Below are 13,371 nucleotides of genomic sequence, written 5' to 3' on the forward strand. Positions count from 1 at the left end.
TTTCACGGGAACCTCACGGCAATCGCGAATTCACCCGGGAGACCCTGAGGCCCCGTCTTCCAAAGTGCCCACTCTGGGGACGATGCCGCAGGGACCTTCCCCATCGGGGGCAACCCCCACGTTGTGCCCCCAACCCCCTGTCATCCGGGGAGCTCTCCTCCCTTGCCCCCTGCAGCCCCCTCTTCCGGACAGTGACACAGAAGCGCCCGAGGCCTGCGGGCCACGTTCCCGTCCTCCGCTGGTCAGCTGACCCTCTCTGCCTCCACCATCGCTCTCTGCTGACCACCGTTCTACAGCCCTTGCACCTGCTCCTCGGTGCCCCACGGCAGCTCCGTGTCTGTCCCCGGACTGCCCATGGGCACCTCGCACCCCGTCCCCTGGGAGGGCAGAGGAGGGCAAAGACGCGGGCGCCACCCCGGCCCGCCGGGCAGAGTCTGACCACAGAGGGACCGGGACCGCCACCCTGCAGAGCCCAGGGCCAGCGTGGCGAGTGACCGGGGGGGGGGGGGAGGGCGGTGGCTGCAGACCCAGGCCTGGGCGGCCGGGCCGCGGGGGGAGTTTGCTGGCTGGAAGATGTGCCGACCACCAGCACGTGTTTGTGCTTCTACCTCCCCGGAGAGCTCGGCTCAGGGCAAGCTCACAGATCCGTGTCTCGGGAGCTCCCAGAGGCGCTGCAGAAAGGGACCCGCACTGAGCCCATGAGGTGGGCCGCACGCTGCCTCGGCGTCACGGGCTCATCTGGAGAGGTGGTCCCGGGCGGGTGCCACTCAAAGTCCGTGTGTCGGTCTCCCGTGGCGGCGGTGACACATCACCACACACCGGGGCGCTGAGAACAACACGAGCCTGTTCTCTCCCGCTTCTGGGGCCAGGGGTCCCAGGTCAAGGTGTCGCCAGCCCCTGCGAGGCTCCCGCCTGCCTCTTCCAGCCCCGCCTGTGCCTGCGCGCCCACGTGGCCCTCTCCGTGGATCTCTGTCATCGCCCTCTGCCTCTGTCCTACAAGGACCCTTGGGAGGGACGGCCCGGCCGGCCTCACCGCACAAGCCTCGGCTCTGCTCACCTGGGACCCTCTCTGCCCGATCGTAGCGACGGGTTCCAGGCGCAGGGAAGCGGCCACTCTTCACACGCATCGGACCGTGTCCCGCGACCTCCTCCGGGAAGCCGCCTCGCGTGTCTTGCGCTCACCCGCCCCTCCGATCAGACTCCCAGGCCCCCGTCCAGACCACGCTTGCCAAGTCCCCGCACGCACGGCCCCGGGGGGCCCCCAGGAGACACAAGCAGACGCTGCCTGAGCTGCCATTGTGATCCCCCAAAACGGTCAGTGTTGCCCGGGGGGACCCCTCCCTCCGTGCACGGTGGCGGGCCTTTCCCTCAGGGCCTCGCGGTCTGGCTGAGCCCGCGTGCCCAGAGCACCCGGGCCAGAAGCCACTGGTGCTCGGGAGGCACACGGAGCGGTCAGGCCTCAAGAGAGGACACGCTCGGGGGCCATTTGACACTCCGCGCAAGCCGCTGCCGGCCCGGCCTCAAAGCCGTCGCGGGGAGACGGGGAGGCCACACGGATGGGCCCCCGAGACGCCTCCACGCTCTGACGGTGACGGACGGCGACTCGAAACCGGCCACCCCTTCCACACGAGGCCGAACCGAGCGGTCTGCATGTGGCTGGCGTCAGAGGGCCCCTCCCACACGTGGCTTCTGTCAGCTTTAGGCTGGAACAGCAAGGCTCGCCAAGCTGGACGAACTGGAACGCTGGCTCCCACGAGGGTCCCTGCAGCCCCACCGTCCCGGGCAGTCCCACTGTCCCGAGAAGCCCCACCGTCCCGGGCAGTCCCACTGTCCCGAGAAGCCCCACCGTCCCGGGCAGTCCCACTGTCACTGGCCATCCGGTCGTCACGGGCAGCCCCTTCACCGCTTAACTCTGGTGTGCGGTGGCCCGAGGACACACAGGACACACACACAGTCAAGATGGACATAGTCTGACGTGCGTGTCTGACTGGCATTGGACGCGGCCGTGGGCGCTCGTGTGCTGCTTCTGCGGAATATTCGAGTGTGACAGGCCATGTACGTGCGTCTGCCAAACCTGACCCCCTTCTCTCGTTCGCCCCTGGAAAGGGTGAAGCAGCAGAGAAGTGGGGGCCTTTGAAGAGCCACACTGGCTCCAGTCGCTGGCCCTTCCCAGCCACCTCCAGCCTCCGGGCCAGGGCTCGGCCTCGGCCTCCTCCTCTGCGGGGATTAGAGGCAGAAGGTCTGCAGGAAGCACGGAGGCCGGGAAGGCAGCCGGGGCGGGTCAGGGGAAGAGGGAGAGGAGGGCGGCAGGGCCAGCAGGGGCGAGGCCCTGGTCGCAGGAGGGAGGCCTGGGCTCCAGGGCTGGGGCTGCTCTGAAGCGGCCTCAGGGTGGGGACCGCAGGAGCTGGGTCCTCTGTGCCCGCCGACCGACCCGCCCCGTGGGGCGGCTGCCCCGGGGGGAGGGGGAGAGACAAGCAGGAGCCGGCAAATTAAAAGTCACCGTGGGAGGGCGAAACACGTTCCTTCTGGCCGAAACCAGCCCAGGTCGCCGGGCCAGCAGTTGCTGACGAAAGTGTGGGGTCCGAGGGCCACAGAGCAGGAAGGAGGAGGGCTCAGAGAAGGCGCGGCCCCGCGAGCCTCAACATCGGGACCCTTGCCTGGCGGGGGAGGGCTGGACAGCGGTGACACCCCCCCGAAGTAGGGGGGGCTCGTAAGGGAGGGAGCCAGGCCCCCGATGCGACCACAGCCAGCACCCCTGCCCGGGCTTGCCCCAGAGACTTCGCGGTGGGTGGGTGGGGTCGGAGTGAGAAGGGAGCCCTGCCCTCGGCTGCCCCTCGGCGCCCACACGACCTGCCGCATCCCTGTCACTGGGCGTCAGCCTCCCCGCGGCCCGAGAACCAGCGATGCCTGGGGTTATTCTGCCCTTGTTTTCTGGTGATTCCTCAAAGGCATCGTCTGCTGGGTTGCAGGACGCGGGAGGCACAGAGCACAGGAGTCACATCACTGGCCCTTGTCCCCCCAGGTCCCAGGGGCTCTCCCCACCGACCGCCCCCCACCCCGGCACTGCCCAGGGGCCCCGCCCATCCCACCTGTGCCACTCCATCAGGCAGGGGACTGTGGGGCTACATGTGGGAGGTGACGGGGCACCTAACATCAGCAGTAATGGGGGGAGGGGGCGCTGGTCAGGAGGCAGCAGGCCCCCTCGAGGAAGGTGCACGTGGAAGGTGCCCGAGGTGGTGAGCTGGGTTGTGAGGGTTCATCTGTGTGGTGGGGGCTGCCCAGGGGGTGGCCTGAAAGGTGAGCCATCCAGGTGTTTGTGGACACTGGGGGTCACCCGAGGAGAAGCAGCTGTGTGGCCAGCCAGCACCGTCACCCGGAAGATGGCCACCCCCGGCCAGCGGCAGAAGCAACGGGGAGCGGACAGCTGAGCCACGAGGCTTTCCGAGCGAGAAGGAGTCTGGGGGAGTCCACAGCCCAAGATGGGGGCTGGCGGGGGCCCGGGGGGAGAGGAGGGCTCCCAGGGTCTCAGTACAGGGGTGGGGAGAAGGGGTTGTGAGAAAGGAGGACCCCAGGCAGACGATCTCTCAGGCCTGAGGAGCATGGATGTGGGTCCCCTGTGGTCACGCAGGGCCCAGCTCTGTCTGTCCAGGGCCCAGGTGGTCAGCGCAGGGCCGGACGGGACTTCTCCCCGACCCTCCTCTAGACCACGGGATCCACAGCACGGCTCAGACCAAAGAATCAACTGGATTTCCTTCGAGGCTGCCTTAGAGCTGTGGCAGAAGGGTCGCCCCCGGTGCTGCAGGCAGGGCTGAGTTCGGTTTGATTTGGTTTGATATTTTTCATGGTGATAAAAAGCATAACGTAAAATTTACCTTCCTAACAACTGTAAGTGTGTAATTCGGCGACATTAAGTGCGTTTACATTGTTGCTATTATCATATTGTTGTGCTACTAACGTCGCCCCCCCCCTCCCCCCCCCCCCCCGCCGTCTCCAGAACTCCTTCCCAAACGGAAACTCTGAACTCCTCGTCAAAAACTAACTCCCCACTCCCCTGAACCCCCCGCCCCCCTGTTCTACTTTCTGCCTCTATGATTTTTTTTTAAGACTTTAAGGTATCTCTACACCCAACACGGGGCTCGAACTCACAACCCCGAGATCCAGAGTCACAGGCACTCTACCGACTGAGCCCGCCAGGTGTCCTTCTGTCTCTATGACCTTGACTGGTCTAGGGACCTCATATAAGTGGAGTTGGCCCTGTTGTGACCGGCTAATTTCACTGAGCGTAACGTCCACAAGGTTCGGGTCGGTATTTCACGCCTTGTGGTTGAATAACACTCCGTTGGACGCACAGATCACACTTTGCTGCTCCGTCCATCGTCCGTGCACACTTGGGCTGCTTCCTCCCGCTGGCTGTTGTGAGCCTGGGTGTCCAAATCTCCCTGGGACAACCCGCTTTCAATTCTTTTGGACACATACCCGCAAGCGGGACTGCTGGGTCCTACGGCAACGCCACGGCCAGCCGCGTGAGGGGCCGCCGTAGCATTCGCCGTAGCGGCCGGGCCCTTCTGCATTTCCACTCAGGGGATGAGCGTCCGGTTTCTCCACACCCCTGACAACACTTGCCATTTCCTGGGGTCTGTGTTACAGGAGCCCTGATTATGCGTGTGGACCCCGCTGTGGTTTTGAGTCGCGTTTCCTTCGCAATTAACGAGCATCTTTTCAGTTATCGGCCGTCCGTGCCTCTTCTTTGGAGAAAGGTCGATTCTGGCCTTTGCCCCCCTGTTGCTCAGCTGTAGGAGTTCTTTACAGATTGTGGACCTTCATTCCGACATCTGATATATGATTCCCAAATACTTCCTCCCGACCCGAGGGTCACCTTTTTGCTCTCTCGATAGCTTCCTTTGATGCACACGAGTGTGTCAGTGATCCGATTCACTTTTCTCCCCCGTGTTCTCTGTGCTTTGGTGCGACACCCAAGAAATCGTGGCCACGGCGCTTTTCTCCTGCGCCTTCTCGTCAGGGCTCTGTGGTTTGTTCCTCTGACGAGTCCTCAGCAGGACTAAGCCCGGCCGCCCCAGCTCCCAGGTGCGCAGGGCCTGCCCACGGCGGCCTTCTCCGGCAATCGTGTGAACAGACGCCTACAGGATGGGTTCCGCCCCAGGGAACCTCTCAAGACTCGCTGCCAGGCTGCCCCTGCCACGGCCAGGGCTGACCGGTGCCGCTGTGGTCCTCTGAGAGTGGACTGGATGCCGAGAGAGGCCCCACGAGCCGGCCCGAGAGAGAAGGATGATGCGTCTCTCCCACAGCACGTGTGCCCGGGGGCCCGCCTGGGGACACCCAGAGCCTCACCCAGGCGCGGACCCAGATGTGAGCCTCCCGGTGGCCCCTCAGATCCCACCTCTCTGCTACAGGCCTCCACCTCTGTCACATGGGCAGAGGGGGCAGACGCACAGACAGCGACCAGTCGGCCTCGGCACCAGGCAGCAGCCCCGGGCGGCCCCCGAGCCGGGCCCAGAGCAGGGCCGCACTTAGTAGACGGCCTGCTTTCCTGTCCGCACCTGCAGGGGACACGCCCGCTAGAGGCCTTGAACCCCGGTCAGCTGAGCTGAGCCTGTCAGTGGGAGTGGCTCCTTTCCTGAGCGATCACCCGCCCTCCCGACATGCGGTCACTGAGGACGGTCGGCTCGGCAGGGGGGTCACTGAGGAGCACAGATGCAGAGCCAGTCAGGTCCTACAGCCGGTGGGCGGGACGGAGGCCCCGAGGGGCTGGACGGCGGCACCCCATTCCTTTACGGTCTCCTGCCCTCTTCCCCAGGGCTGCCCTGCGTGTGACCCGCCTCGGGAGGATGTGTCAGGGCCACGTGTCCCATCCACGGCAGTCTCGGCTGACCCGCCCTGGTCCTGTCTGTCACGGCCTGTACGTGGACCAAAGGCAGGCGTGGCCTTGACACCAGGAAGCCAGTACTGTCCCTTCCCCTCTCGGGAGGGTCTGAATCGGGCGTGGCAAATTCCGGTGCCCCTGGGGCCAGTGGCAGACGGACAGAGGTGAGGCCATCTTCTTGCCCTGGGTCAGGACCAGCCATGAGCCTCCCTGAGCCCGCCCGGCCCGCCCGGCCCACAGAGATGCCGCCTGCATGGTAAGGACCTTACGTCACACCCTCTGTTCATTCCAGAAAATTCTGTGGGGGCCATGCCCAGGTCCAAGGCTGAGCCCCGTCCTGAGGGCTCTCCTTGTCCATCGACGGCCCGGGACCGGGAGCCACAAGCAAGGACACCAGGCAGTGAGGCCTTGGGGTTACGCACGGGGCCTGCGGGAGCCTCAAAGGGGCTGGGCTTCCCCCTGAAGGAAAGGAAAGGGTACAGGCGTGGGGGTGAAGGCCGGAATGTGCTAAGCTTCTCCACAGGGCCTTAAGGGCTTAAGGGGAGAACAGGCTGAGTGAATGCTGGGGTGGGGTCAGGGCAAGAGGTGCCCGGAAGGATGCCCCACCCACCGGAGGCACCACCTTTCCTGGTTTCCCGCAAGTGATCACAGACGGAGTCGCCGGCCTCCACGGCCTCCTCGCCACCTGGCCGTCACACGGATGCCCCGACGGAGTTCCCCAGGCAGGAGCTCTCACCGGAAGCAGGCCATGCCCTCTGTGCCCCCAGAGCCCATCTGGCTGGGGTCAGATGAGGCCCAGCCCCTGTGCCCCACCAAGGACACCTGTCTCACACCTCTCCCAAGTCCTGGGGCTCAGACCCCAGGGGTGCTGTAGACGGCCTTGGGTGCCGGGAGGCGCCCAGGCCACAGCACGGGTCCCCTGGGCTCCGAGTCTGTATCTCGGCTTCGTGCCTTCAGTGCACTGACCTGTGCACGGAGCCTCATGCCAGGCCTGGACGCCCAGTGTGGCAATGTCCCGCCTGAGAGCCAGTCCTGTCCCTGCATGGAGCACTCCTTCTGGGGGGCCAGGACAGAGCGCAGGTGTCTCTCAGGGACAGGTGCCTTTGCACACCAGTGGCCCTGTCTTGAACGTCTATTCTGAGGAGAGAGCCTGGGCCCCTAGCATCCCTCAGCAGCACTGGTGACAGATATGCTCCCTGACCACCAGGTCCTTCTGGCCTTGCCTGGCAGGCTGCCCCAGAGGAGCCCACCCCCAGGGCCCCCACAATGGCCTCCTCTTGTTAGAGGGGCGGTCAGTCCTGGCTGCCAAGCCCACCTCCAGGGACTCCACTGGGAGAGGTCCACTTAGAGCAAGGACTCGGGGGGGGGGGGGGACGTGGGTGTGACCAGATCCCCAGACCAGACTCAGTCCAGAGGCCCCAGGAGGCCCAGGCTAGATGGGCACAGGTCTGTGTTTGTCCCTCTCCTTGCCTTGCCCCGGGGGCAGGGTTCCACCACCCCAATGGGTGAGCTGCGAGTGTCCCAGTCAGTCCCTTATGTGGCTCTGGGAAGCTTTCAGTGACCGAGGAGTGTGCCAGCTATGGGAGGAATCCCCGTGGGGCAGATTACCCTAAGAGGGCTCCAGAGGGAGGTCAGATTCTGGAAGGCCAGTCCAGGTATGAGGTTAGGGCGATGGGGGTCTCCTGGGGTCCTTAGACAGGTGGTTTCTCCTCTCCAGCCCTCAGCCTGTCCACCTGCTGGACACGATCCGACTACTGACCTCTACAGTCTTTTCTAGATGTTAGGGAAAAACTGGGGTTTGTTTGTTTGTTTATGATTGCCCATCGGGAGGAACCAGTGGCCCACATGCCACCTTCCCCTGACGTGCGGCCCCCAAGCGCACAGCCCCTCCTGTGGAGAAGGCTGGGGCCCTTCCCCGCAGCTGCGGGAGGGGGTCCGGGGCAGAGGCCAGCCCCTGTCCGGGTGTGGTCGCGCAGGTGGACAGCTTCACACAGGGCGCCTCCAGGTCTCCAGGAAACCGCTTCCAGACAACAGCGGTCTTTAGTCCCCATGGCAACAGGGCCTGCGCTCCTGTTTCCAGGGAAACAAAATCCTCAGCGTCGCGGTTGCCACAGCAACGTCCTCGGGCTTCCTCAGCCACTCGGTCGTCGCCAGCCCAGAGGGGCAGCTGGGCACCTTGGACGGAGGAGCCAGGTGTCGTGCCGGCGTGGGGCTGGTGCACTGACGCAGGTCCTGGCCCGGCCCGGGTCCCGGCTGGAGACTCACCTGGCCGCCAAGCCCCGTCTTTCTCAGAGTCCTGCCCTCCCACTCGAGATGAGCTCTCCCTCCAGCGAGCCTGGCCACGGGGGTGCCACCGCAGAGCGGTCCCCACTGGGGCTGGACAGCGTGATCCAGGTCAGTGGGGTGCCCGCCCTCCAGCACCCTCCCGGGAGGAGGCCCTGAGGGCACCTTGGGAGGGTGCACGGAGAGGCCACACCTCCCCCGCTCCCCACTTGAGGGCTCACGTGGTCAGCACGAGCCTGCGTACACACGCGTGCACGCACACACACGTGCAGCCGCGGCTCAGGAGAGGAGGCTGGGGGGAGACTGACCTGGGCAGAGGGAGACCCGAGCCCAGCCCCCAGCCTCCCCATCCGTGCCGGCACGAGCTCAGGCCGCTGCCCTCTTCTCTGAGCCTCAGGCTTGCGGCCTGCACGCTGGGGACGGGGACGGCCAGAGCAACCGTCCACGCTATCGTTCCGGGACCTCGTGCACTGCTTTCTTTGTGGCCAAGTGGGGGATCCGCCACTGGTGGGTGGCTGCGGCCCGTCCCCGGTTCCAGGAGCTCCCCGGGTGCTTTCTCCAGAGCACCACCTGCATACCGGCAGCAACTATGGTGGCTGAGAGCGTCCCCAGGCCTCTCTCTCCCTCACTCCCTGCCCCCCAGAGCCAAGCCACTGCCTGGCCCCACTAGGTGCCTGCTACTGCCATCACCTGACTCTGGCCACCACAGCCGGGCAGTCCCCACCCTGAGTGAGCCCTGGGGGACCCCAGTGAACCTTGGTGCCCCAGCTGACTCACAGTTGTCTATTAACCCAGTTCTTAGAATCTCAGACTGCGCTGCAGGGGGTTGACACAGCCCGATATAAACAGCACGGGTCGCCGGACAAGAGTAATCGCCCACGGTTGGTGCCAGGTGATTAAATATCACGATGGAGGCACCTTACACCCACGCCCACGCGCCCACACGCACACGCGCACACACGGGTGCCCACACAGGACAGGTCAGGATGCGGCAGGAGAGTGAATCAGGTGATGCCAACCACACAAAACAAGGTGGCCCTGGGTGGGTGACTGTCTCTGTCCAGCTCCCAAAGGGTCTCAGTTCCCTGGATGGACAGAAGGATAGAGGCAGGAAGGAAAGGCTTGCACACTACAGTTCTCAAGACCCGTTCATCCAGGCACCCCACAGGATCCCCCTATCAGCCTGGGAGGATTCTATCACCCCCTTTGGATTCCAGGAAAACGGAGGCTTGAGGGTTGAAGCACGTCGCTATGGTTACAGGCAGTTCGAGGCAGAGACGCAGGCTGGTGCCATTGTCTGGCAACGGGCACAGGTGCTTGGCAGACACGGCTGCCCCCAAACCCCTGCGGGAAACTGTCATCTGAAAGCCACAAGGAGGCCCAGCCAAGGTCCGCTCTGCCCGCCCGGCCAACACCTGTTATTTGCATCGTGGTGATGGGGATCTTGGTGCCACTGCCCTGGGGGTGAGCAGGCAGGCGGGCGCCAAGAGACGTCCAGATAGGGCTGTCCAGACGGGGAGGCAGGCCGGAAGGATCCTCCAGCCCCTGGCTGCAGACAGGGAAACTGAGGGCCCTGGGCAAGGTGTGGCTGGGGGGTGGGGGCCTCTTGTGACCAGGCCTGAATATGCTCCCCACACCCCCTGCAGCCTCTGCAGAGCATCCCAGAGCAGCCCGCCCCTGCCCTCCCGCTCAGAGCTGGGCCCCCAGGGGGAGGGTCCAGACCCAGTGCGGATGGAGAGGGGTGGCACGGGAGAGCCTGGGTGGTGGGTGCCAGAGGGCTGTGATCCTAGACTCAGTCCCCTGAAGAGCTACCAGATTGGCCAGACCCTGTGCCTTCTGGGTTCAGGATTGTGTTGTGTTGCGTTGCGTTGCGTTGTGTTGTGCTGTGTTGTTTTCTTTTTTGAGCAGCAGGCAAAACTTTATTAGATGACAGGATCACAAAGGAAGAACAGTACGGAAGCTCTGTTTGCAGAGGGGGGGCATTCGGAAGTGAATGTCCCAGTTTAGGTTTCGATCAATGGTAGTTTTCCAGGAATTTGTCTGCGGTACCCAGACTTCCAAATTTACCGACAAAAGTCCTTGCGATATCTTCTTGCTGTCATTTTGATGTCTGAGGACGTGAAGCGGGGCGGCCGCCGGCCCCGACCTTGAGGGGTTTGAGGCCAGGGCTTCGTGTGTGACACCCGGGAGGTCCGGACGGGCCACCCTGAGGTGATTCCCCTTCTCCTTTCCTGATCCCGGCCACCTGTCGATCCTTCTTAGGCTACTTCTGTCTGTTTCATTAACGTCGACATCTGCTGTTCCTTTGCTTTCCAGCTCTTTGGGTTTGTTGCTCAGCTAGTTGTTTGAGATGTGTACTTAGCTCGTGGATTTGCAGCCTTCTGTTGAGTTTTTTTTTTAACTTTTAAAACAAACGTGTTAAAATAGATACATACCTATATACACATAAAGTTTACCATTTTAACCATGTTCAAGTGTGCAGTTCAGTGGCACCGAGCACATTCACCCTGCTGTGCAGCCGCCATCTCCAGAACTTTCTCACCTTCTCAAACTGAACCTCTGTCCCCAGAAACACTGACCCCCAAGCCCTGCCCGTGCCCCCGACGCCCACCCTTCCAGTCTCTGCCTCCGTGACTTGGGCCATTCTCGGGCCCTCACAGAAGTGGAGTCCTACGGCACCCCTCCCTCTGTGCGGGTCTGTTTCACGCACAACGTCCTCCGGGTTCAGCCGTGTTGAAGCCGGTGTCAGAACGGCCTTGCCTTTTAAGGCGGAGTCACCGTCCGCTGTGCGGACGGACCACGTGGTGTTTATCTATTCCTAGGTTCATGGACAGTCAGGTTGTCTCCACCTTTGGGCAGCCGTGAATGCGCTGCCCTGAAGACTGACGTGCGTACCTGTTTCGGTGCCCGCCGTCCCTTCTTGTGGAGATGCGCTCAGAGGAGTTGCTGCTGGGCCGCATGTGACTCCCTGTTTAACGGGAGGAAACACCGTGCTATTCTCCACAGCGGCTGCACCATTTCACATTCCCACTTGCATTTTTTTTAATGTTTTATTTATTTTCAAGAGATAGAGCACCAGCAGGGGAGGGACAGAGAGAGGGGGAGACGCAGAATCTAAAGCAGGCTCCAGGCTCCCAGCTGCCGACGCAGAGCCCGACGCGGGCTCGAACTCGTGAACCACGAGACCACGACCTGAGCCAAAGTCGGACACTTAACCGACTGAGCCACCCAGGTGCCCCTCACGTTCCCACTTTCTTTCTCTTCTTTTTTTTAAAGGATGCTTTTCATTCTAAACAATGTGTTAGCGGCATCCCATAAATTTTGATATAATAGTTTTCACTGTTATCCAGTTCAAGCTGTTTCCTAATTTCCATTGCAATTTCTTTTTTTTGTTTTAATTTTTTTTAACGTTTATTTATTTTTGAGACAGAGAGAGACAGAGCATGAACGGGGGAGGGGCAGAGAGAGAGGGAGACACAGAATCGGAAACAGGCTCCAGGCTCCGAGCCATCAGCCCAGAGCCCGACGCGGGGCTCGAGCTCACGGACCACGAGATCGTGACCCGGGCTGAAGTCGGACGCTCAACCGACTGAGCCACCCAGGCGCCCCTCCATTGCAATTTCTTATGCTATCCATGGCTTATCTAGAGGTGGAAATACCCTGATTTCCAAATACGTAGAGATTTTCAAATTCTTTTCTGCACCTCCTTTGACGACATTGTGCGCAGAGGTATTGTTTTGAACGTCTTAGCGTGGAGAAGCTTCTCGGCATCCAAGCAGAGATAGTGGGAGCTCAGTGGCCTCGGGAGAGGGCTCCATGCTGGAAATGGACATTCAGAGTTGTTGGCATGCGGGTAACCGGTGAGCGCACACAGAAAAGGGGTTGGAGCACCCCCACACTGAAAGGCCAGAGAGGCAAGAAGGAACCAGCTAAGGAGACCAAGACGGACGGCCAATGAGGCGAGAGCAACTGGGAGGAGTGATGTCAGGAGAAGCGTTTCAGGGAGGACATGGTGACCCACATGTTGCCGACAGATCAAGGAACACGGAGACCATGGACCGCTGGGTTTAGCCAACACGGAGGTCGTGGATGATCTTGATTGCAAGGGGCACGTAGAAGCAACAGTTTTCTTACAGAGAGGTGTCGATTGAAACAGTTTGTATCGGTAAGAATGGTCTGATAGAGAGAGGAAAACCACTGATACATAAGAGAGAAGGAAGGATTGCTGGAGCAGTGTGTTAGGTGCGTGTGAGAAGATGGGGGGATGGGGTGGGGTTGGCTGGGACGGATGGGCTGGGAAGGGTGGGGGGGGCGGGATGGGATGGGGTAAGAGTCGATGGGGGGATGGGGTGGGATCGGGTGGGATATGACGGGACGAGTGGATAGTTGGACAACTTTTTTCTCCAAAGGGCCAGATGATTAATATTTGAGGCTTTGCAAACCGTAAAGTTTCTGTAGCGACTCCTCAGCTCTGTTATTGGAGCACGAAGGCAGCCACAGACAATATGGAAACGAGTGGATTATTCTCCAGCAAAACTTTATTTACGAACAAGCGGCAGGCCAGATTCGGCCTACGAGCTACAGCTCGCTGAACTGCGGATTAGAGGACGGGTAACTAGAAGGATACGTGGGTCGGTGGGTGGAGGGACCGTTTGAGGCTGGTGGGTGCGTGGCCGCGGGTGGATAGGTGGCAGATTGGGGAATGGCTGGAAGGACATTGCCCACAAAGGGTGGGGAAGATGGTAGATCCCATATTCTAGGAACTGGCCTTTGAGAGGAAAAACATCACAGGATTTGTTTTTCCCCTTGGGACGAGCAATTGCGTGCGTATAGAATCGTGCAGGCGTCCGTCCTAAGCGTGCGGCTTGACTGAGCCCTCCGCTGGGCTCAGAAGTCCCCCCACCGACACAGGTTAGTCTGGCCTGTTTATACAGATGGAACCGCGTGTGTGGGTGTGTGTGCTTGTGCACAAGCACACTCTGTGCACCACCATATCTTCACCCAGAATGCAGCACGCGGTTATAGCTTGCTCCTTCTTCTGCTCCATAGGATCGCATGGTGCGAGTAGACCGCGCTTTTCTTCCATTCTATTCTCAGTGGCCGTTTGAGTAGTTTCCACTTTGGCCTAGTAAGAGCGGCACTGCCGCGAACATTCTGGCACGTATCTTCGGGGCCCCGTGTATACATTTCCATCCGTGGACATGCTA

This window comes from Felis catus, chromosome C1 (assembly GCF_018350175.1).
Source record: "Felis catus isolate Fca126 chromosome C1, F.catus_Fca126_mat1.0, whole genome shotgun sequence".
NCBI classification, from domain to species: Eukaryota; Metazoa; Chordata; class Mammalia; order Carnivora; family Felidae; genus Felis; species Felis catus.